The sequence below is a fragment of the Suncus etruscus genome, chromosome 8 (genome assembly GCF_024139225.1).
Source record: "Suncus etruscus isolate mSunEtr1 chromosome 8, mSunEtr1.pri.cur, whole genome shotgun sequence".
Taxonomy (NCBI): Eukaryota; Metazoa; Chordata; class Mammalia; order Eulipotyphla; family Soricidae; genus Suncus; species Suncus etruscus.
The window spans coordinates 102921564-102948472 of record NC_064855.1 but is presented as its reverse complement, the minus strand read 5'-3'; the positions used below and the strand labels follow the sequence as shown (position 1 = coordinate 102948472).

Here is a 26909-nt window from a genome sequence, read left to right as displayed (position 1 = left end):
ATCTCACTTTACAAGGACTATTTGTTGCTACACTGGTGGCACTCTAGGCTTACTCCTGGCTCTGTGCTCAAAAATAACTCCTGGTTTGGGGGACTTTACTGTATGCCAGGGATTGAACCCACATCTGCTCTAGGTCAACTGCATGCAAGACAAATGCCCTACCACTGTGCTACCACTCTGGCCCTGTTATTGGTGAATTTATAAAGGTGTGTAATACAGAGGGATATGTACTGTCAATCCACATTTTGTCTAATTTTCTACCTATCACTATAGTATACAGAAAATGAGTGAAATTTCACTCCACTGTAATAATTTGTTTATTTAACTCACTTTATTCATAAGAATTATAAACATTGGAGGATTCTGTAAGAGATTAACTTTATCTGGAAGTTATTAACTTACATATATGTATTTATAAATCAAGGACAACATTGCATTGTTTTTGCATAATATATTTTAACATATAATAACTAACGAACAAATCATAAAATCTATATATAATTGCAAAACCGTGTTTAGTGAACCCACAAAGTACTACAGCATGTGGTTATAGTGATCAGAGTTGGATGCAAAAAGAAACTGTGATTGTTCAGTTATTTATTTTTTAATTAATTCGTTTTTTTCAATTTCATCCATTTTCAGCATGTTGACTTTAATCATGATTTTTTATAGCTGCATATTAACTGTGAAAAGACAAGTGATGTATTTAGCTATCAATTACAAATAGAATTTGTCTTGATGTGTAAACTTCTGTATTCTACTTTTAAGTTGAAATACTGTATTCAAATTGAGTCCAAATAGGCTTGAAAAGAAGTGCATAAATTAGAAGAACAATGACTTAAACTGCCAAAATAACTCCTCTGATTATTCTTATAGCTACTTCATCCTTAAAACTCTGGTATGACTTCATTGCGTGTCCAGTGCATCTACTTACAGATGAGAAAATAGAAGTGTACGTGCTTTGCAGTCAAATCTCTGCGTTAAATGATCTACAAGTGAATGACTGAGAGAAAGCCCTGTGCATAATTGGTTATGAAAAAGTATTGAAGATAAAGTATTTGAATTTAAAGAAAAAATTTAATTTCCACTTTACCAGAAAGTTAATCAGAGCATGACTTTCGACCATTTCTCTATAATAATATAAAATAAAAGCCAGGCAAATGAGAGAATCAAAAATATCAATATTAAAAATGTTGATGACAATGAATTCTGAAAAAGTCATTTGGCTAGAACTCATAGATGAAACAATAATAGAAAATGTTGTTTTTTTAATAGTTTTTGTTTTGTTTGTTTTGTAAAGAAGTACATGCCTGACAATAATCTAACAATAAATTATTGTGTAATAATACTAACAAGCTGTTCAAAGGGGGGTGGAGTGATAGCACTGGAGATATGGCATTTGCAGTTTATGCAGGAGACACATTTCAATCCCCAGCATCCTATGTGGTCCCTCAAGCCTGCCAGGAATTATTTCTGAGTGCAGAAACAGGAGTAACCCCTGAATACTACTTGGTGTGGTCCAAAAACAAAACGAAAAGAAAAATAGAAAAGAAAGAAGGAAAGAAAAGAAATAAAAAGAAAAAAAGGAAAAAGAATGCTGTTCAGAAATAGGAAAGGAGAGAAAGTATAGCTTCTCACAGCGCCTCAGGGTATGATCAGCATCATCCAAATGTCCTCTCAGTCATTCCAAATCTTTTATATATGCTATTGTTTCTAGTCTCCAATTCAGTATCAAAATAGTGGGATAGGATTAGAATGAGAGGTTTTGGGCACCATTCTCTTGCTCTGTAGGATTAAATTTGGTGCCTTATTATTCTCTTTCCAGTTGTAACATGTTTCATGAGATTAAATTTCTATCACTCATCATTTCCTGACTTTTTGTCACATGTTGGAATTTTGGTCAACCTGGTTTCAATTCACATTTTGAGAAGGTTACTTGGAGTTTCATAGTAAGAATCACTATAATCATAAGAGAAAAATATCCCCAAATTGATCATGTTGTTCTTACCCTTGTGCTATTATTTCACAACTTTACATTTATACCTTTAATTTATAGAGCTGATATTAGTGAGACAATTACATTTTTATATTAATAAATTGCAGGTGCACATATACCAAATATATAATATAAAATATTTAATAACAACATGTATGATATATTTTAGTTTTAACCATGATTGAAAATATATTAAGATAATAATTCTTTTTTTAATATATTTTTTATTTAAACACCTTGATTACATACATGATTGTGTTGTTTGGGTTTCATTCATGTAAAGAACACCACCCCTCACCAGTGCAACTTCCCATCACCAATGTCCCAAGTCTCCCTGCTCCCCACTCAACCCCCACCTGTACTCTAGACAGGCTTTCTATTATTCTATTTCCTTTATACATTCTCATTATTAGGATAGCTCGAAATGTAGTTATTTCTCTAATAAAACTCATCTCTGTTTGTGGTGAGCTTCATGAGGTGAGCTGTAACTTCCAGCCCTTCTCTCTTTTGTGTCTGAAAATTATTATTGCAAGAATGTCTTTCATTTTTCTTAAAACCCATATATGAGTGAGATCATTGTGCGTCTTTCTCTCTTTCTCTCTCTCTCTCTCTCTCTCTCTCTCTCTCTCTCTCTCTCTCTCTCTCTCTCCCTCTCTCTCCCTCTCCTCTCTCTCTGATTTATTTCAAACAGCATAATGGATTCCATGCACATCCATGTATAGGAAAATTTCATGACTTCATCTCTCCTGATGGCTGCATAATATTCCATTGTGTATATGTACCACAGTTTCTTTAGCCATTCATCTGTTGAAGGGTATCTTGGTTGTCTCCAGAGTCTTGCTATGGTAAATAGTGCTGCAATGAATATAGGTGTAAGGAAGGGGTTTTTGTATTGTATTTTTGTGTTCCTAGGGTATATTCCTAGGAGTGGTATAGCTGGACCATATGAGAGCTTGATTTCCAGTTTTTGGTGGAATCTTCATATCGCTTTCCATAAAGGTTGGACTAGACGGCATTCCCACCAGCAGTGGATAAGAGTTCCTTTCTCTCCATGTCCCGGCCACCACTATTTGTTCTCATTCTTTGTGATGTGTGCCAATCTGTGAGGTGTGAGGTGGTACCTCATATTTGTTTTTATTTGCATCTCCCTGATGATTAGTGATGTGGAGCATTTTTTCATGTGTCTTTTGGCCATTTGTATTTATTTATTTATTTATTTATTTTTTTTTTTTTTTGGTTTTTGGGCCACACCCGGTAACGCTCAGGGGTTACTCCTGGCTATGCGCTCAGAAGTCGCTCCTGGCTTGGGGGACCATATGGGACGCCGGGGGATCGAACCGCGGTCCGTCTCCTAGGCTAGCGCAGATAAGGCAGGCACCTTACCTCCAGCGCCACCGCCCGGCCCCTCCATTTGTATTTATTCTTTGTCAAAGTGTCTGTTCATTTCTTCTCCCAAATTTTTGATGGGATTAGATGTTTTTTTCTTGTAAAGTTCTGTCAGTGCCTTGTATACTTTGGAGATTAGCCCCTTATCTGATGGGTTTTGGGTGAATAGTTTCTCCCACTCAGTGGGTGGCTCTTGTATCCTGGGCACAATTTCCTTTGAGGAGCAAAAGCTTCTCAGCTTAATATATTCCCATCTGTTAATCTCTGCTTTCACTTGCTTGGAAAGTGCAGTTTCCTCCTTGAAGATGCCTGTAGTCTCAATGTCCTGGAGTGTTTTGCCTACGTGTTGTTCTATATATCTTTTTTTTTGTTGTTGTTGTTCTATATATCTTATGGTTTCGGGTCTGATATCAAGGTCTTTAATCCATTTGGATTTTACCTTCGTAATATAATGATTCTTAAAGATTTTATGTTGTTAGATACAAAGCATACTTTTATTATTATTATTTTTTTTTGACTTTTGGTTTTTGGGTCACATCCAGTGTAGCTCAGGGAGAACTCTTGGCTATGCACTCGGAAATCACTCCTAGCTTGGTGGACTACATGGGAGGCCAGGGAATTGAACCACAATCCATCCCAGGCTAGCATGCACAAGGCAGACACCTTACCACTTGCACAACCTCTCCGACTCGAAAAGTATACTTTTTTTTTCTTTTTCTTTTTTCTTTTTTTTTTTTTTTGGTTTTTGGGCCACACCCAGTAACGCTCAGGAGTTACTCCTGGCTATGCACTCAGAAGTTGCTCCTGGCTTGGGGGACCATATGGGACACCGGGGGATCGAACCGAGGTCCGTCCAAGGCTAGCGCAGGCAAGGCAGGCACCTTACCTTTAGCGCCACCGCCCGGCCCGGAAAAGTATACTTTTAATGTAACAACATATTACATTTTTACAGTGTCTTCAAATGAAGTCAGTAACAGAAATAAATTATATATTTTGATAGAACCTCAATCTCTCTAAGTAGCACTAGAAGATTAAAACAATAAACATTTCCAGTGTTCCTTATACCATACCTCATCATGATTAATATATTAAAATTCAACCGTGGATGTCTTGAAGAACTAAAATCTCTACATTATCTTTAGTTCAGTTTTGACTTATGTTTATTTTTATGTTAATTAAAAGTAATTAAAGTAAAATAGATCACCATTGTCATGGCACTTAGTGTCTTTGCTAATTAGGGCTTTGTTTGGATTATCTTCTATTAGAAAGAAATAAATGTAAAATTATCCTGTAATTATACACTCTTAAAAAAACACATTTTCTGACCTTAAACCGATTCTTTCAAATTAAGACATTATAATTCAAGACTTACAGTTAAATGAAAGATATTTTATTCCTAACTTTTTAAAAGAAAATCTGAATTGCTACTCAGATCATGTTATTTTTGCTGTCATTGATCCTTATAATCAGCTTACAAAATAGATCTGTAATTAAAGTTTTATTTATTCATATATTAAATATAACTAAATTATAGATTAAAGGTTCATATTTTATTTCTGAAGTAATGTTGGAGATACGGTTATGATATTTATTAAAACATAAATAAATTAATGTGTGCTATTTACTCAAATAAAGAAATGTATTCTGAGGCACATATTCAACATTAGCTATCACTTTATACTAGAATTAACTAAGCTTTGAAAAGGTAATTGATCTCACACATGATAATGTCTTCACCTTCTCATCTCTTATAATAGGTAGAGTAATAAATAAGGCTAAATGATTTTTATTCAAATATTTTTCCTGCATATGCTATTTTATAGATTAAATAAAATTATGTATTGACTTTGTCGTGTCCAATTTCTTTTTTAAATATGTTGTAGGACTGTAGGATGGTATATAAAGGATAAAATGATTACACTGATTACAATTGATCCTGATTTGATCCTCTTTACTATGAAGTTATCTTTAGGAAGAATCAAGCAATAGCACAGCATTTGGCTTGTATGCAGCTGACCTGGGTTTGATTTTCAGTCTCCCCTATGGTCCTGTTCCTGCCAGGAGTAATTTCTGAGTGCAAAACCAGGAGTAACCCCTTACTGCTACCAGGTGTGGGCTAATAACAACAAAAAACTGTTTAGTAATGGGAAAGTAGTCCTGAAGAGTTGTGATTTGTTATATGTTTGTTGTTGTTTAGGAATATGTGATATACATTCATGTCTAACTTTCATTTTCTATGAAGACATAGCTATGAAGCTCTCCTTTAAATTCATATCTTGAGTGACATAAAACAATTTATATGACATCACTTTATATATTTTTAATTCATAAACTGAAGAAAACTATACCCATTAAATAAAAAATGTGTCCTACTTAAGAATTCCATGACACTGAGTACATATTTTATAGAAATTTTGTAAATTAGGTCTGATGAAAAGTAATTAAACTATTTGACAGTATTGTAATATACGCAAAATTGTTTTTTAACACATGACCTGCCAATTCTAATGCCACTTGAATTTTAACTTTTATTTTTTTCACAATACTCCATTTTATTGTGACTTTGACATAGCTTGGTTGTAATTAAGATAAATATAATAGTTAAGTAGACAGTGAAGATAAATGACAAATCACAAAATACCTCTTAAATTTTATCCTAGAGGGTGATAGTTTAATAGCTTACAAGACTCCTGAATCAGTTCCAGCATTAAGTATTCAAGGACCTCTAAGTCCTAATTTAAGATTAATTAATCAAACTCACTAGGAGAAACTATGACATTCAGATGTGCTCTCTGCTTGAGCCCAGGCTGGACAATCTGCTCCCATCGCATATGTTCTTGAAAACATTGCTTTGACATCTTTGCTCTTCAGTATGTCTACTTTTCACAATATATGACTTTTTTGATCTAGTCCAAAATATTAAGAAAGAATTTCAGATTTTAGCAAAGTTAGCGAGCTTGACGTTATATTTTCCAAGACATTGCATGTATTTTTCAATAGCTCAACATTTAAATATACTTTTTCTTAAAACAGTATGTTTATAGTAATCTTTTAAAATGTGTTAAAATCTCTATAGTGCTGACAGTTGTTGAATTACAGTATATCAGATAATATTTACTAGTTGTTTATCCTCAAATTTATATTTAAACTCTCATCAATTGATATGTCAATTTCATAGTCATTATGTACAGGATTTCAAATTTCCTACTGAATCTATATAATTTATGACATGTTTTGTGGCAGTTATTGCTATGTGGGCTACAATATCTCAGGTATTATTCACTAGTCTAGTAAATGAACTTTGAAAGTAAAGTCAACATATTGATGTTCCAAATATCAACCACCAATTTCGGAAAGTATTCTTATATAACTATGGATAAGTTTTATGTTGATTTAATTTAACTTTTATTAACTTATTTGAAATTGAAAATTTGTTCGTGACATGCACTGTTACCAAAATCTTTTTTGATTAAGCAATTCTACTTAAAATTTCAAATCTGTTCCAAACATATACATTATATGAATCTAGGCTTTATTAAGTATTGAATAAGTGAAAACTGATATACTTTCTCATAAATCTACTTGATACATATTCTTATCTGAAAAGAAACAATTCCAATTCAAAACTGAAATTATAACTTGTACTATTGACTTCTATTTAATTTCAATAATTCCAGGTGATACCACCAAAAATTAGGTATTTAATACCGTTGACTCAAGCAAACAAGAAAACAAACTAAAAAACTACACACACACACACACACACACACACACAAACCATTGCATGAAGCAAGGATTTTTGCTCTTGGAGTCACATGTTGGATAGCTACCTAAAGGAATCATAAACAACACCAATATTTTGAATAGAAGCTTTCTTAGTAATTGCCCATGGGGGCAGTTTCAAACTTAGGTAGAATAGCAATAGGTAAGCTATTCTCAAATGGGGAAAAATGCACATAAGAGTGACTGCTTAATGGTAACAACACATTTAATTTATATGAGCATATGGGCTAATTCGAACATCTAAGAGAATACAATACTGCATGTTTTTGAATTCAAAGTGTTATTTTATCTCTGTAGCAGAAGCACAGTAGGTATTAGCAAATGAATCCTAAAAGGGACAATCTATCTTAGTACTTTTCTTATTTAGGGCAGATAAACAGCTTCTTTCTCTCAGGGTTACTCACCTTGTCTCCGTATGCAGGTCCCCAAAGGGGGAACATAGAAATGTAAGCCTGCACTTTTAGGCTTACAGACACCTTAAGGCTGACACAAACTTGCTGCGGACTGTTTATATCCTGATGAGATAAAAAGTCCCTAAGCATAACCTTAGTGAGCTCATTTTCCCATTGAGAGTCAAGCGGGAGCACGAAGAGGCGAATATGGAATAATGAATTATGAAATATAAATGAATGAGACCACACAGAAATGCATGGGGACTTGCATCTAGAAAGACGAAGACAAATTTATTTTTTTCAGCTGGGTAACTTTTAAGGGTTGAGCTTTGGAATGCAGGGTGTAATTTTGGGGATCAAAGAAAGTGGGAGATGGTTAGGGAAACAGAATGAAAGAGGTGGCTAAAATCTGCATATTAAAGAACCAATACTGAAGGTGAAAGGCAGTTTTGTTGTGGGTTAGCTGTGTTTTGGGTAAGCAGGAGAAAACCAGGTAATTTTCAGGGATGTGGGAAGAGAGAGAAATGTTTTAGAGTTTTGGGGAACACTGAAAATTGCTTTACTATGAGCTAAGTTTTGGAAAAAAACATGATCTTGGCGCCAAGGTAGCAGAGATCACAGAGAGCTGGTCAGTGGGAGACTTTTGGCGGGATTTGTACTGTGCTTCTTTGTTAGAAAGAATTAGAGAGGCCTGATTTCTAATAATGGTTAAAAATAAAGAGAGAGATAGTTACAGCCACGTTTTAGAATTATAGTCAAACAATCCACGCAAAGGGTCAACTGATTTTGACTGCTCTAAGCGGGCCTTTTTGGCAAATAATTCTTTTTCAGGAGTGCAACACTCTTAATGTGTGCCCTTCCTGAGTGGGGTGTAACACAAACTTCTTCAATTTATTTCGGAGGACCTAATTTTACAAACATTTCTTCACATTAGTATGCACAAAATCATGATACTTAATAGATTTTGTATGCTAATTTGTCAATAATAGTATCTGAAAACACAAATATGTACTAACACTTTGATCATTTAAATGAAACTATTTCAAAAATCAAAATTATTAACTTCAATATCAAATAATAAAATAGAAAATAGTTTCTCTTTTTCTGTATCCTGGTTTGTTTTTGAAAATTATTTTAAATTACAAAAATCAATTTTGGGGCATGCATTGATAACTTAAAACAAATATGAAAGGAAAAAATGTTCATAGACATTCGGGCCTACTAGTGGGAGATTTCTTCATTGGATATTGGCATCATGTTAAACACTTAATTGGATGTCTTTATATGCTCATCAATTGTGGCAAAACTCTTTCATGAAATCGAAAAAACAGGAACACTTCCAAATAACTTTTATGAAGCCAACATCACCTTGATACCTAAACCAGACAGAGATGCTATCAAAAAAGAAAATTACAAACCAATATTGGTAATGAATACAGATGCAAAGATCCTCAACAAAATCCTGGCAAATAGGATTCAATGCCTCATTAAGAAGATCATCCACTACAATCAAGTAGGTTTCATCCCAGGAATGCAAGGCTGGTTAACATCCATAAATCTTTTAACATAATACACAACAACAACAACAAGAAGAATAAAAATAGAAATCACATGATCATATCAATAGACGCAGAGAAAGTATTTGATAAGGTCCAACACCCATTCTTGATCAAAACTCTCAGCAAGATGGGAATGGAAGGAACCTTTCTCAATATAGTTAAGGCCATCTACCACAAGCCAATGGCAAATATTGTCCTCAATGGAGAAAAACTGAAAGCATTTCCTCTAAATTCTGGCACAAGACAAGGCTGTCCTCTCTCACCACTCCTATTCAACATAGCACTGGAAGTACTTGCTATAGCGATTAGGCAAGAAAAAGATATCAAGGGAATTCAGATAAGAAAGAAAGAAGTCAAGCTCTCGCTATTTGAAGATGACATGATACTCTACCTAGAAAACCTTAATGTCTCTATGAGAAAGCTTCTAGAAACAATAGACTCATATAGCAAGGTGGAAGGCTACAAAGTTAACACACAAAAATCAATGGCCTTTCTATACACCAATAGTAATAAGGAAGAAATGGACATTAAGAAAACAACCCCATTCACAATAGTGCCATACAAACTCAAATATCTTGGAATCAACTTGACTAAAAATGTGAAGGACCTATACAAAGAAAACTATAAAACTTTGCTCCAAGAAATAAGAGAGGACACACAGAAATGGAATCACATACTCTGCTCATGGATTTGCAGGATTAACATCATCAAAATGGCAATACTTCCCAAGGCATTATACAGATTTAATGTGATCCCTCTAAAGATACCCATGACATTCTTCAAAGAACTGGATCAGGCTCTTTTAAAATTTCTTTGGAATAATAAACACCCTAGAATAGCTAAAGCAATCATTGGGAAAAAGAATATGGGAGGAATTACTTTCCCAAACTTTAAACTTTACTACAAAGTGATAGTTATCAAAACAGCATGGTATTGGAATAAAGACATGCCCTCAGATCAGTGGAATAGGCTTGAATACTCAGAGAATGTTCCCCAGACATACAATCACCTATTTTTGATAAAGGAGCAAGAAATCCTAAATGGAGCAAAGAAAGCCTCTTCAACAAGTGGTGTTGACAACTGGCTAGCCACTTGCAAAAAATTGAATTTAGACCCCCACCTAACATCATGTATGAAGGTTTAATCCAAATGGATGAAAGACCTCGATATCAGACCCAAAACCATAAGATATATAGAACAACACGTTGGTAAAACACTCCAGGACATTGGACTAAAGGCATCTTCAAAGAGGAAACTGTATTCTTCAAGCAAGTGAAAGCAGAGATTAACAGATGGGAATATATTAAACTGAGAAGCTTCTGCACAACAAAGGAAATAACACCCAGGATAAAAGAGCCACCGACTGAGTGGGAGAAACTATTCACCCAATACCCATCAGACAAGGGGCTAATCTCCAAAATATACAAGGCACTGACAGAACTTTACAAGAAAAAACATCTAATCCCATTCAAAAATGGGGAGAAGAAATGGACAGACACTTTGACAAAGAATAAATACAAATGGCCAAAAGACACATGAAAAAATGCTCCACATCACTAATCATCAGGGAGATGCAAATAAAAACAACTATGAGGTACCACCTCACACCCCAGAGATTGACACACATTACAAAGAATGAGAACAAGTAGTGTTGGCGGGGATGTGGAGAGAAAGGAACTCTTATCCACTGCTGGTGGGAATGCCGTCTAGTTCAACCTTTTTGGAAAGCAATATGGAGATTCCTCCAAAAACTGGAAATTTTGTGATGTTCTTCATTGATCCTTGCATAATTAATTTCCTTACATACTTCATTAAGTCATGCATAGGTAAAGTTAACATGTTTGTGCTAAGTTACCATAGTATGTGCCGCTAAGTATGGAAGGGAATAAGGAACCTTCAGGAGAGTCAAGGATTTGACTCAGGTATATAAGAAGGGAAGAAATGTGAGGCCCTGGGTTCTGAGCAAGGGGGACACCAGTTAGTAAGGAACCCATTTTTTAAACCACATGCTAGACTTCTTTCTCAAGCCATTGTTCCATTAACAGGGCCCTAAGCTACCTGACCATACCAGGTAGCCTATCAAAACACACACACACACACACACACACACACACACACACACACACACACACACACAAAGTAGCAATAGGAATGTATTCTATCCAACAGCCAATCATTTTAAAGATCACCAGATGCTAGAAACTCCCTATACAAACCAGCTTATGACCTTGGCAGGATCATCTCTGTAAAATTACCCCACGTACTGTTTCTTCAATCGAGTAAATGAATCTTAATCAGGGTAGTGCATGAAATAATCCAAAGCAGGCTAAGGGTGAAACACGTGTAGTCTGGCAGTCTTCTAAGTAGTATGGAGCTCCCTGCATACCAGAATTGCCATTTTTATTGAGTACATAGATCACCCTTGGGTGGGGCAGTAAACTCACTCAGGTTTACAAGTAAGAAAATCTTTGATTTGGGTGAAACCAAGTTGTAAACAAACATATACAAAGAAACCAGAGATAAACTTTGTTTTAGGTAAAATAAGGTGTAGCCCAAAACATCTCATCTGGTTGATAGCTCTGACCAGTCAGCATGGGGCTTGTGGCTTACAGAATAAAGTTTTATTTTACTTTGCTCCAATTGTGTGGTTTTGTCCTTTTACTTTGGATACTAACAATATCCCACCATGACACCTATTCTTTGATCATTCATTTGATTTTAGTATCAGTCTTCATATTTACTATTTTTAAATTTTCAATTAATTAGCTATTGAAGGATAATAGTTTATTATAGTAGTAATATTATTGTTTTTATTAGCATTGATGACCAAGATGACCAAGCTGACAACCAAGATTTCTCCTCTATCTTAGGGTCCTTTTCCTTTTTTTACTTAATATTAACAGAATTTATTTGACACCATTTTCCATTCTGACTCACTTCATTTACTTTGTTGCTCCCTAATTTCATGTTAAAGCAACTACAAGATTGTATTTTTTTTTCATAGCAGAAAAGCATCACTCTGTGTATATATACCACAATTGCGTTATCTAGTTATCTGCCATTAAGTACTTTAGTTATATACAGCTCTTGGCAAATATAAATAATGCTATAATGTATGTAGGTCTGTATACATACTATCAAATTAATATTGTATTACCCTTGGGTAAATATTCAAGAGTAAAATTTCAAGATTATAGCATAGCTTTATTCTTATTTATATTAAAAACCTACAAACCATTTCCAAAAGAAGCTTTATAACATTCTACCAGCTGAGATTGACAAATATCCCACCAGCAACAATTGAGTTTCTTTTTACTATATCTCTGCCAAAATTTACTCTTTGTGGACTTTTAGAGAAAGAAAAATCTCACTGCATTAAGGAGATACATCATTATTGTTTTATTTTGTGTCTCATAATAAAAATTATTTTTTTAATGTTTTGGATATCTTCATGCCTTCTTTAAATAATGCCTGTTTATCTCTTTCCATTTTTTTAGAGGATATTTTATTTTTTGCTGATTAGGACAAAAAATGCTCTTTATAGTTTGACTATTAATCCTATATCTAATGTATTATATGATAAAATTTTATCTCAGTTAGTAGAAATTTTTCTATTTTGAATATACTTTTTTTTGCAGTTTTTCTTTTATTTTTTTAGGGGGTGGTGTGTTGTGTAGACATGACAGTGCTCAAGGGGTCACTCCTAGATATGTATTTAAGAATTACTTCCAGCAATGCATGGAGTTCATATGTAATTCTAGAGATCAAATCCAGGTTGGCAACATGCAAGGCAAATGCCTTATTTACCATACTCTTTCTATGGCCCTTAGAGTCTTTTATTATCTTTTATTATCCTAATAATAATAATAATAATATCCTAATAATACTACTGGGAAGGATTTTCTACACTTAATGATTTCCATATTTCACCCCTCCTACATGTTGAATTAATTACAATTATTCTACCACATACTGCAATAAAATTGTACACATGTTTTCATATCATTAGACATGTTTCCTTTTCCAACAATCCATATCTGTACGTATTATCAACCAGCAAGTTTTTCCACCTTCTGACATTTTGTAATATAAGTAGTCTGTTCAGTTTTACTGAAACTTTGCTTTCTGAAACTCAATATTATTCACTCACTTTTGCTTATCTTGCTGCATATTTTATTACTCATCTTAGAAAACTCTTTGTCTTATTTATTTTCATTTCTTCTTTAAAATTATAGTCATATATCTTTAATTCATATTAAATTATAAGTATGGGTTTAATTATATTCTCTAAAAATGCTTTCATATATCCAACAGCTTCTTTATATAACTCCAGTTTTCTACCAAAAAATAATTCTATGGACATTCAACTAAGACACTTTAGACAGAGTTGAGAAAGGGCTTAATTAGCAACATGCTTCCTGGACTCCTGAACTCTTGACTAGAGAAACATGGTATCTGCATACTATATAAAAACAATTTCTGTAGAAATATAACTGGGAAATATATTTTTAGAAAGAGCATATTGTAAATTAGTGAGCATCAAGATGGTCAATAAATTTCCTCCTATGGTGGCCATCAGAAGCTTCTGAGAGTCTAATCATGAATATAAGATAAAGTTTGCAGCCTGTATAATATCTTTTTCACCATAATCTTTCTCAAAAGAACAGCCTTAGGTTTCTCACTTTGTTTTTTGAGCTGATAAGGAATGAATTCACTGTCTTATATATCCAAAGCTAATAAATGGTCTACAGGTGAGAAACATCTATAGCCCCTGGTACAGAAGAATATTAGAAATGCATGATTTGCATTACAATTACTCCTTTCTAATAGTTTGCTATGTTTGTTTCATTTAAATTTTTGAAGTCTGTGCTTAACTTCTTTGGAGCTCAATTTACAAATTCCCCCCAAAATTCCCCTCACCAGGACTCACTCAATTTATTAGAAGCTTGGCAACCTTAGGTTGTTTCCCATAATCCACATGTAATTTATTTTCCTCTTTGCTCTACCATTAAAAGGTATTTGGATGCTGTGTAATTCTTGGCAGTCCTTGGTGACCGCAGTATACCCACTCCCTGATATTTCTTTCACAGATTACAGTCACAGCATCCCTGCTGCACCCTAAGATCCACTATTGACTTTCCTATAATTTTCCTTTCCAATGGTCCCTGGGCATTAAAGGTTTCCTTTTGCTTTGCTATTTTTTTTTCTTAAAACATCAGGCAGTGCTTTAATCTTAGGATCAACTCAATTAATAGGAAAATGAAAAATTAAATCTGTCAAATAAGTCTCCCTATTATTATCTATGTTCTAGAACATACCATTTTTTAGACTATTTGTATATTCTCATATTATTGTCTAATACCAGTGGATTTTATGGCATTATTTTAATGTCATCTTGCTTTTCTATTTTTTCCCACAATTAAATTCTAGATTATTTTATAAGAAAATTCTTGAGGTAATTATGCCTGGCATAAATTACTTCCTTGATCTTTGAAGAGTTTCAAGATATTATTAATATACTGAATGTTATATTATGTTTGCACACTGTCTGATGTCTAGGCCTATGTTTCCCTCTGAAAAATACTATGTAGCAACTATAAAATTTTTACAACATAGCATATATTTCATGGTATTTTGAGTTTTAGTGTTTTTGCAGTTAAAATATATTATTTCTTCTTTTTAATTACTAGTCTGTCTGAATTTCTGAGGTTACTCTTTTTTTCTTTCCAAATTAAGTGAGATGTGCCACATTTTTAAGAATAGCATGACCTCAAACATTTGCAGAAAGAATATGACTATTTTATGGTACTGTAATTTCAATTGTTTTAATAATTATGATGGAAATAATGCAGTAATATTCATGATATATCTGACATAGTACACTAGGATCAGAGCCTGATCAGCTACCTATAAAGCAAGCACCTTAACTGCTGTACTATATCACACTACCCTATTGTTTCTCTTAAAAGGACTTCTGGTGTTTTCTGATGAGCATATATGTGAGGGTTCTAGAAATATGTCTTTTATAAATATAGTCACCTAGTTGTTTTATATAGCAAGGAGTATGGGATTACATTATTTTAGCTGAGTTGAAAAGATGAATTTTCCAGACAGAAATTCATGTGTATTGATAAAACTGATATGAAATAATGTCATAAAAGTAGGAGAGGAGCAGGAATCCTGGCATGTGGGGTCTTCTGGATCCAGCTGCAGCCTCCCTCTCCAGTTTGAAAATGCATAGGGGAGGAGTTTCCCTCCTCCTCATCCCTCCAGAGCTCAGTTGCCAGCCCTGGCCTTTAAGGCCAGTCTGGCATGGGGGGTATCTTGGTCTTCTAGACTAAGTGGACAGCCCAGGAGGCCTTTGTCCAGCTAGACAATTCATATATATACTGTATATAGCCCCTATCATGTATTGCCTCTCCCCTACTCCTACTTCTACCCCCTCATCTCCCAATCCTGGGATGGGGTAATGAGTATATATGGAGCTAGGGGTTGATCCCATGATGATATGCTTCAAGGATGGAGAAACCCTGAATCTCTTAGGCCACGGGAATTCTCTTTCTTCCTCAATGCTTACTGTGCCTATGAAAAAAAATAGTGGGGGGGGGACGCCAAACCCTGCCACTCCAGCACCCTTACTTTTTCTTGTTTTAGTTTGATTTGTTAGTATTTGACTTTATTTTCCTTCTCTTTTTTCTTCCACTTTTCTCTTTCTTTTTTTTTTCTTTTTTCTTCCATTTTTTTTCTTCCATTTTTCCTCTCTCCTCTTTCTTATTTTGGTAGTTGTTACCAAATTTATTTCTCCCTTTTTTCTTATCCTTTTTATCTCCAATGATGGTGGAATGGATGCTCAATCTACAACAAGCTGTAAAGTGGAGACCAGTTGAATTAGCATTCTGGGGGGTAAAGGAGGAAAATATGGGATACATGCTGGGAGCAGGGGTGGAAAGAGTACAACACTGGTGGTGGGAATGCCCTCATTCATTGTCACTATGTACCATAAATGATGCAGTGAAAGATTTGTAATGCACTTAGGTCACAATAAAAAAGAAATGCAAAGGACTAAATGTCGAGAGAACTGCTTCTCAGTTAATACAATCCTTATTGGTCCTAATTTAAAATAATCTAAAATCGAGGAAGAATTCCTCACCCTTCACCCTAGCCTGTATTCAAAAGTACACATCCTTCAGCGCTATGTTCCTTGGCACCACATGGTTCCCAGAGCCATTAGGAGTTATACCTTACAACAGAACCAGGGGTAAAACTCAGCATCACTGTGTGGCGCTGAATGAAACCTCTCCCTAAAATCATGAAATGAAAATTATATAAAAATAATGAAAGAATTTAGGAATCCACATTCCTAAACAGTAATTAGTTTCTAATCACAGGGATCTGCTATCTATTAATACTTATTGGCAGATAATACACAAAGGGCTTATTGCTTAATCTTCTTTTGAAGACGTATACTAAAACTTAATTGACACTTTTTCTCTACCTCTCCAAATTATATACTAAACACTTCGCACAAAATATTTCTCTAAAATTATTGAGTAAAATATAAGTCTAATAAATGGTGTTAAAATGTATTTTTTTAATGTCTACATTAGATACTTTCATTTTAAACTTGAGGTCTAAATTGTGAACTCAGAGAAAGACAAACTGACTAAAAAATGTTAGCATTGATACTATGGATTTAATATAAGTAGCAAAAGAGAATTGTAATGGAAATTTACCATTTTACTTAGTGATTATTTTATAACTATCACAATATATCTATAAATAAAATCTATAGGATATACCTATCTGCAAATATTATATTAATTCCAATGTGCACTTATTATGTATTCATGTATAATTATATAGTACTTTTTGCTAATTTCTTATATTTTTTCTACAAATTAAATCATAACTTTTCCCAGCTAATTTGTTAAAATATGCATTTTTATTCTTTTAGAAATTGTAAATCTATCTTTGGGGGAAGAGTTTGCCCATAACTGAAAGTAGTCATTGGCTATTCTTAATTTTTTATTTAGGAATGAGTCCTGATATTGATCTGGGTACCATATGCAATAACATGAATTGAACAAATTTTAGCTGCTGCAAGCAAGTCGAGTATATTTCAAGCATTTGAATATTATTATAAATCCTATTTACTATATAGATTATATAGCTTCTGGTAAACTGTTATATAAAATATCCAATAAAGTTTATTCATTTAAACCAAGTATCTTCTTAACTTAATTCATAAATAGTAAATAAAATGATTACTAACTGTAATAAGATCCAGAAATATAACACCAAAGGTACTTGCATGACGCTGATCTAGCTTTAGTCCGCAATACCCCAAATTATCTCATAGGAAATGAACTGAGAACAAAGTCAGGGGTAAAACCTGAGCACTGCCAGAACAGATCACTAAAAGAGAGATCAAATAAAACATCATTTCCTTTACAACATTCTATTAATTTTACATAATTAATAATGCATACATTAGTACCCTATTAACAAACAAGGCAGCATGAATTTGGAATAAATGCTACCCATAGTAATTCCATTTTAAGAGCTTCTATCTATGCTGAGGAGAAATAAAACTGTAGTAATTTAGGGAAGATAATAATCCTTCTGATAAGTTTAAAAAAATACTTGATTTTGTAAAGAACTGTGGTTCCTGATTATAATAAGCAATAAAATATGGGAAACATAGAAGAGTGAATGAAGTAGTTTAATGACAGGGAGGATACATAAAAAAAATCTATGCACAAAAGTGCTTCAAGTATCAATGTATTATTTTTTACTTGACTTTAATAAAGTAGCAATACAAAGGGATCACTTATCAAAGAAGGCTTTAGGGAGCTTAATTATAGTTACACAGAATAACACTTATAGGAATTAAGTACAAATTGAGCAAATAAATCTATCATTACATTTTAATAATGCACTCAAACTGAAATGTTTAGACAGATTCAGCATTTAACAATTTTCAAAGAGTAAGTCAGCAGGTTAAAAATTAGCATATTTCTTCAATGCAGGCTAATTTAGTTATTAATTTACATAATTTACTTAACACAAGCCACTTTCTGAAACATTCAATTTCTTAACCTTTAATGAAAATCTAATGTCTTAATAATAATATGGTGCATACTAAACCTGACAATTTGGTAAAAATTGTTGCATAATGTAGCTTTTTGATTCTAGCGATCAACAAGTTTTTATCATTTTTATGAATATGTTACAAAATATTCATCAAAATAATGAAATTTTTTAGTAGTTTATAGTGTACTATGTACTTAGAGTACATTTATTTCTAAGAGAACATTTATTTATTTATTTATTTATAGTGTACTATTTACTTAGAGTACACTTATTTCAAAGAGTACTTTTATTTCTTTTTACTTACCTAGTAAATTCAATCATTTTAAATCTATAGTTACATTTAATTACTTAGAGTATATTTATTTCAAAGAGAACGATCAGCAGTTTCTCAAAATTTCATTCTCTCTGCATTATTTTTGGGGGTTCTTGGGCCACACCCAGTGACACTCAGGGGTTGCTCCTGGCTCTGCATTCAGAAATCACTCCTGTGTTGGGGGACCATATGGGTCTCTGGGAGATCAAACTGCTGTCTGTCCTAGGTCAGCCACATGCAAGGCAAACGCCCTATTGCTGTGTCACTGATTCAACCCAACCCACACATTTTATTTCTTAAAAAGTATATAACACAGGGGCCTGAGAAATAGCAGAACAAGTAGGAGATGTGCTTTGCACATGGTGGACCTACGTCTAATCCTCAGCATGCCATATTGTCCCAAAGCCCAGTGGAGTGAACCCTAAGTCTAGAGCCAGAAGTAAACTCTGGGTATTTCCAGCTGTGCCACCATAAAAACTAACAAATAGTATAGAAAAACATAGTATACAAATTACTTTAAGCAGTGCTTCTTACTTTATTTTCTATTAATCTAAAATAAGGACCATAGAGAATTAATAGCAAGTATTATGAATCTAGTTAAAAGTACTACGTTTTAGGGGTCGGAGTGATGGGGCAGCAATAGGGCATTTGCCTTGCACGTGGTTGACCCAGGACAGACCACAGTTCGATCCCCCAAGCCAGGAGCAATTTCTGAGCACAGATCCAGGAGTAAACCCTAAGTGTCACCAGTTGTGCCCCCCCCAAATACTACCTTTTAATAAAAATAATCTACAGTGAAAAAATAAAGAGTAAATAGTTTACAACTGTTTATCAATGAAACATATGTCATAGTTTAGAGACTCTTCTGGACAAAGATACTCTGTATTTTAAATTAATGAAACAAATAATTCTTAAGGAAAACATGAAGATTTTAGTAACACAATTATTAATATGCTCACTTATAATATTAACATGTAGATTACCAATGTATGAAAAATTCTGCCCATTCAAAACAGTTTAATTCATCAAAATTCTCTAAAGTTCTCCATTTCTCTTTTTATTTAACTAGTAAATTCAATCGTTTTATATCTATAATTACAGTACATAAAATAATTATATGTAATTATTCCAGATCACAATTGCTGCCAAACAATTCCCATTCATCATTGTACATATTATCTATTCATCTATCTATATCCTCATATTTATAACTAGAGTGTAAAGACTTATGCATATACTTATATAATGCAGATTATTACATATATGCCTATAATTGTGTATTCACAAATATATGTATTTGAAATAAATGATACATATATGTGTATCTTAATAGATTTCAAGATAGAAATAAAGGCAGTTAAGTATATCATATATATTTAAGCTTCTTATGTTCTAAATATTGCCATGATGATCCTCATACTAAAAAAAACTATGTGATACTTCAGATCTGGCAGAATATATATCTCCAAGGCTCCATTTCCCCATAGCATCTGAAATCAAGGATTCTGTCAAAATTAATTGTTAAAACATTTGAAAATTAACAAGTTAACATCATTTAGCAACTTCTGAAGCATAAAACATAAGTTTAAAAGTGTTCAGAAAGTTTTTTATAATGTTTTATTTTGTTCTTAAGAGGTCTCCTCTAAACTCACATTTCTTTTTAAATAGCCTATGTGACCCATGTGGAAAGATAGCCATTTCTTCCAGAGGAAACGACACTGACTTTATATGAAATAACACTGCTTGGCTCTATTTAACCTTCATGGTAGCTACCTTAAGGGCAGTTACAAGTTCCTTACATTTATTTAATCAAACACAGCACTTCCAAGAAGGAAATGAGTTATTCAGTAGAATTTCAATGTTTCTTAAAGTGGGTTACCCAACCCAACCTTAAAGAACAAATTAGATTTTGTGGAATTGGGGTATTTTTTTTTGTAAAGAAAGTTGAACTATTGGGGTCCTCTAACTGATCTATCCAATTTTGAAAAGGGTGTGGTAAATTTCATGTTTTTCAAACACTATTCTAAAGCTTAGGTCAAATGAGCAACACACTGACATACATGGAAGAGGAATATTTTTGAGAGTTAAAGAAATTAAAGTTATATTTTGACAATCTGTTTTTTGTGGTCTAAAACAAACATCAGTTTAGCAACTTCTGGAGCATAAAATGTAAGTTTAGAAGTTTTCAGAAAGTTTTATGTTTTTGTCTGTTCTTATGGACTCTCCCTCTGTAAACTCTAAATGTCTCTAGGTCTAAACATTAAAACTGATGTGGTTTTGTTGTTTGGCATTACTAAAAAGTTTCTATTCATATAACAATTTAGATATTTATGACCAGGACAGGTGCATGCTTGGAAAGACCTGAGAAAATATGACCGCAAACTCATGCACTAAACAGCTTTGCTTAGCATTGTGGAGCTTCCCAATACTTCTGAAAGACACACACACACACACACACACACACACACACACACACACACACACACACTGAGAGAAAATACTTATGTAAGCTGTGATGTTGACCAATACATATATATACAGTAAATTCTCATACAGTGGAAGTTACAGGCAAAATAAAGAAAAAGTAATAGAAAATATGAATAAATAATGGAGAATATTTCCAACAAATCTTTCATGAAATAAACAAATTTTTAACATGACAACAATAGCCAATCTGACTCAAATACAGTTTGAAAAACAGAAAAGAATAACATTAAAGAGATAAGATAATAAACAAATGACACACAAAAATATACAAATAATCCTTATTAGAGGATAAGTTTCAGCACATTCAGTAGTAAATTCAAAGAGAAATAGAGAAAGCCTTTAGATTGATAATCTGTCTCACTGGGAAGTCACCTCTCTTTTAAGGGGCATAAACACAGGAGGATCTCTAGATTCTGCCTTACTTCCAGTTACATCTTGATTAATGGGATGACTCACAAAAGTACCTCTTGTGGGAACGTTAAGGGGATAATTTTCTCAGTCAAAGAGGCCTTGTCTGCTTTGACATTAATCCACTTATAGATTCCTTTACTCAACTCTTTTTCTTTCATCTCATATGTAGCAACCTTATTCAAAACCTGGATGATAGAGCAACAATATCCCCAAATATCCCAAAAAGTTATCCGAAATTGTGGAGTGGGATCTGAATCCCCTTTCTTTGTACCCTGTAAACATTGACCTTAACCTGTTTCCAAATTTTGGTATCCAATGTGTCCTCATTGGGGAACCAGATATTAATTTCAAACACAATTCTAAAGCATGACTAGAGTTGCTTTCTGAAAATATGATCTCCAGTTCTGCGTGAAAAAAATAAGAACCAGAATTAACTCAATATTGGGTACAGCATATACAGTCCAGCACAAGCGATACAAGTAATGTTTAACACAGGACAATTTATGTGACATCTTAATGGAAAAGGTATGGCTAGGATTCTATCTTCCCAGTGTCTCCCAAAACATGTCAATCTACTCACTGTTTGGGGGGAGTACATCAAAAAGAATCTTTCCACATATATGTCACGGTTTTCCTGTTCCACTGTTCTTGTATTTTTCTTTGGACACCAGTTGTGCTGACCCTGCAAGCCTTCAAGAATTAACACTCGGGACCAGAGAGATAGCACAGCAGCGTTTGCCTTGCAAGTAGCCGATCCAGGACCAAAGGTGGTTGGTTCAAATCCCAATGTCCCATATGGTCCCTCGTGCCTGCCAGGAGCTATTTCTGAGCAGACAGCCAGGCGTAACCCCTGAGCACCGCCGGATGTGGCCCAAAAACCAAAAAATAAATAAATAAATAAATAAAAATAAAGAATTAACACTCTTCTCCTGGTAAGTCAGAGGTCAACCTCCTCTTTTTGAGAACGTAGGACATTTCTCAAAGCTCATAAAGGAGAAAAAAGGGGTCTTTGGCTGACCAGAGATAGCTTATTCCTTTAAAATGAACAGACACTTCTCTGAGGAAGACCAATAGATGGCCAAAAAACACATGAAAAAAATGCTCATCTTAACTTATTGTTATAAAAATATCCGAATCAAGACAAAATGAGATAACATCTTAATTCAGTGAAGAGGGCACATCTTTAAAATACCGGGAAAAATTTGTGTTAGTTGTGATATGGTGAGAAAGGAACTCCCATCCACTGATAGTGTGCATGCTGCCTAGTCTGACACCTTTGGAAAACAGTATAGAAGATTCTCAGTAAACTAAGAATTGATCTGCTATATGACTCAGGAATTCTGCATTTGCGTATCTATCCCCAGATCATAAAAACATTCATCCAAATGGATGTTTGCACAACACTCTATGTTGCAGCACTCAGTACAATAACTAAGAGTTGGCATCAACCTAGATGCCCAACAACAGACTAGTGGATCATAAAAATGTAACATATAGGGGCCGGAGAGATAGCATGGAGGTAAGGCGTTTGCCTTTCATGCAGGAGGTCATCGGTTCGAATCCCGGTGCCCCATATGGTCCCCCGTGCCTGCCAGGAGCAATTTCTGAGCCTGGAGCCAGGAATAACCCCTGAGCACTGCCGGGTGTGACCCAAAAACCACACACAAAAAAAATGTAACATATAAACTATGAAGTATTATGAAGGTATAAGAAATGATACAATAAAGCAATTTGCTACAATATGGATGGTACTGGAAGATATTGTATTACATGAAGTAAGTGAGAAGAAAAAGGATAATTGCAGAATGATATCACTTGTTTGAGTATTTAGAAAAACTGCTTGAAGTATAATAATAGTTTATATTAAAGTTGCCTAGAACACTCTTGGCCCCAGAATATAGTGAGGAGAAGGAATGATTTGAGAGGAGGAGGAGAAACACAAATATAAAGGAATGGGGGGACAGGGGCCAAGAGATCTCTGGTGCACTAGTGGTGTTAAGAAAGAAAAGAACTAATTATCCAAGCAAAGTAATTGACAATGAAATCATGAGACCCAAACTTTTTCAATTAAAATCTAAAAAGGGCCTATTTTACTGGCAGGCTGAAGAATAAGGACGGTGGCTTAGTAAGTACTCTGGGAACATTGTTGGAGGGAGGTAAACTATTAGTTGAGATTGGCCCTGAAACATTCTATGTCTGAAACTCTACTATGAAAAATTTTTATAAATTACAAAGGTTTCTATAAAGAATTAAAAGATATAGAATAGGAAGTATATCACATCAAGTTCTTTAAAAAATAAAAACATTATTTATTTCTTGTTTAGTCCAAAAAGAAATGAGAAGTTAGAAACTTCAAAAAGAAATGAGTAATATTTTATATAATGACAATATACATTGTAAGTGAATAAAATAAGAATATCTGCCCTGGACTTTGCCTACTCTGAGGGAAAAAGTTTTCAAATTTCAATTGTGTATTATGTAAACCGTGAGATTATTGTTTATAATATATATTTTGTTAAGGTAACTTTTCTACATTTATCTGGGAGTACGGGGAATGGGTAAAACATATTGATTATCAGGGTACTGGCTTTTTCTAAGGGCTTTTTCCAGGTGGTGTTTGAAGAGACAACATGCAGTACTCAGAAACAAGCCAGGTTCTGCCACATAGACAAGCAATTTAATCTCCAATCCCTGTATTATGTCTCTGAGCCCTATTGCTCTTTTGTTGAGCATTTTTAAAAGCATAAATGAATAATTTTTGTCAAAATTTATCTTTTACCCACAGATATGATAATATATTTTATTAGTATTTATTTATAATGGAACATTTTACATTTATGGAGTAAATTTAATTTGTTCATGATATACAATCTTTTTAATATATTACTGAGCTTAGTAAATTGCAATTGTGTCATGTATTCACATTAATCAGGATTTTTTTCTATTCTGGGTTTTTTTTTAATATGTGCTATTTTAGTTAGTTTATAAAGTTGTCTGTAAACTGTTGGAGATACATTTACTGTTTAATTGTTTTTTGTTTTTTTTATTTGTTGTAGTATTATTGTTCCAAGGTTCCACCTGGTAGCATTCATGACTTATTTCTGATGATTAAGCTTGGGTTCTGTTTAACATACAGCATTTTGGGGATCAAACCTAGCCAAATCCATGCTAGTTAAGTGGCTTAAATTCCAAACTATCTTGTTGACACAAGTATTTTGAGTTATTCATTAAAAAATTTTTATTGACTAAGTGACATTATTGAGAATGTAAAAAGAAAATGAAGAATAAGAAAAATAAAGTACAAACATAATAATAATTTGTGCTCGCTTCGGCAGCACATATACTAAAATTGGAACGATACAGAGAAGATTAGCATGGCCCCTGCGCAAGGATGACACGCAAATTCGTGAAGCGTTCCATATTAAAAAAAAAAAAAAGAATTTTATAACTAGTTAATAAACTTTTCCTTTTGGTGTTTACATTTCATAGAGCAGAGTTGAGATACTATTTCTGGTCTTTTGCTTTCTAAATTTTCATTCCTTTGTCTGGTTTTGTTGTTGCTATTTGTAGTGCTAGAGATGGAATTTAGGGTTTCACATAGGTAAAGTATACTCATTGTTGTTCCTGACAGAAAAACATCTATATTTTAACCTATATATGAGTAGAATGACACCTACCATGCACAATTGCTCTTAGCATGCATAAAGATACACATGGGGCCTTGTGAGTAGTAGATGATGAGAAGTTATTTTATGAGTAATAATACTTTGTGCCAATTAGTTAATATATTACACATTTCACGAAAGTATTAGATAAAATTTCTAAGTAAAATCTGAAGAAAATTTGTTTAGTTATCTATGAAGCTTATAGTTAAATATGAGAAGAATATTAATAATTGGGTAAAAATTTGTCAGAGAAAACAAAATATATGTATAAATAATTTTAAAGTTTTCATTCTATCCATATTAAAAATATAAGAAAGTTCACTTGAAAAAATACTGAGAGTGGTTATGATTATTTTTTTCTGAAAGATTTGGCATGTGAATTACATGTAAGGATCATTTTATTTCCAACTTATAAAATACTATAAATTAAATATCTAATGACTATTTTTTATTTGTTTATTTCTGGATTTTGTTGTCCAAAATTTACTCTTGAATTTGCTCCTGGTATCACTCATAATAGTACTTGGGGGAACCATATGCAGTATTCAGATTCAAACCAGGTTTGCTAGGCAAGTGCCTTAACTTCTGCACTATCCCTGGGATCCATCAAAATTTAAAACAACTATTTATTGTTACTAACTTTCAGTAATCTAAAAATGACAGAATTAATTTACATTTATATAACAACTACTATTGTCTTTCAGAAAAAATACACCTATACAGAATAGAGATGAAAATTTGTTTTATTAGAATAAAATATATATATTAAAATGACTTTATTTTTACATTAATTAGTAACTAAAATCACACCCAAGTATTAACCCAAAACAAAGGTTTCCCCTATTCCACGCCTGATTTGATTTTCTCTTTCCTTTTAACCTAGCTTTTTGATATGTACAAGTCTACATGGATCTTACTCTACCCTCACCAACAATTAGTACTGAAAAGAAAGAAAAGACAGTTTGACTCTGGCATGCAGAGATATCATGAGAAGATATCATGAGAAGAAAAGCAAACTGATTCCATTGGTTTAATAAACCACTGGATTGGTTTATTAATTCTTTGTGGCTACCTGCATCAAATCCATCTGTCTGGGAGTGGAATTACGTGTGTGGGTTGATTTCACAATATGTGGGATTTATTTTATGACTGGTGCTCGAATAGTGAGCATCAAACAGTGAGCATCAAAGCTCCAAATAACCGTAAAGATAGAAAATTATTTGACCCTCGCAGGAGTCCTCAAACTTTTTAAACAGGGGCCAGTTCACTGTCCCTCAGACCATTGGAGGGTCTGACTATAGTAAAAACAAAACTTATGAACAAATTCTTATGCACACTACATATATCTTATTTTGCAATGAAGAAACAAAACAGATACAAATACAATATGTGGCCCGCGGGCCATAGTTTGAGGACCACTGTGTCTGGTGGATAATCAGCATGACGCCCTCCTTGGACTGGACTGAATGGGCAGTGCCCTTCACCAGAACATCGGAGCACATGGCCCCAGTTCTGCCAGGAGTGCTCCTCAAGATTGCAGTAGCTTATCAAAGTCACTGATGGGGTAGAAGCCAAAGAGAAATCCCCTTTAAGGGGGACCATCAGCAGAGAGATGAAGGGGTTTCCCAACCCAGATTCTGGAGTAGTAACTGAAGGCCTTTCCAACCCAGAAGACCTCACCAACATACTAAAGAAGGGGGAGATAGAGCAGATGCAGGATTTAAGCCCAGCTGAAGCCCAAATGAGAAGCTTCTTTCAGTACCTCCTGCAACTTTCTTCTAGGTTAATCTCTTGATCATATTTGCATTAAGCACTATATTTCTG

General features: G+C 33.8%; 1 non-coding gene across 1 annotated transcript; it reads left to right on the top strand.

Annotated features, from left to right (window-relative positions):
• The first annotated feature begins 24739 nt into the window (after positions 1 to 24739).
• LOC126016916 (U6 spliceosomal RNA) lies at positions 24740 to 24846 on the top strand. The gene has a single exon (XR_007498600.1). It is a non-coding gene; the product is annotated as a U6 spliceosomal RNA (small nuclear RNA).
• The last annotated feature ends 2063 nt before the right edge of the window (positions 24847 to 26909 follow it).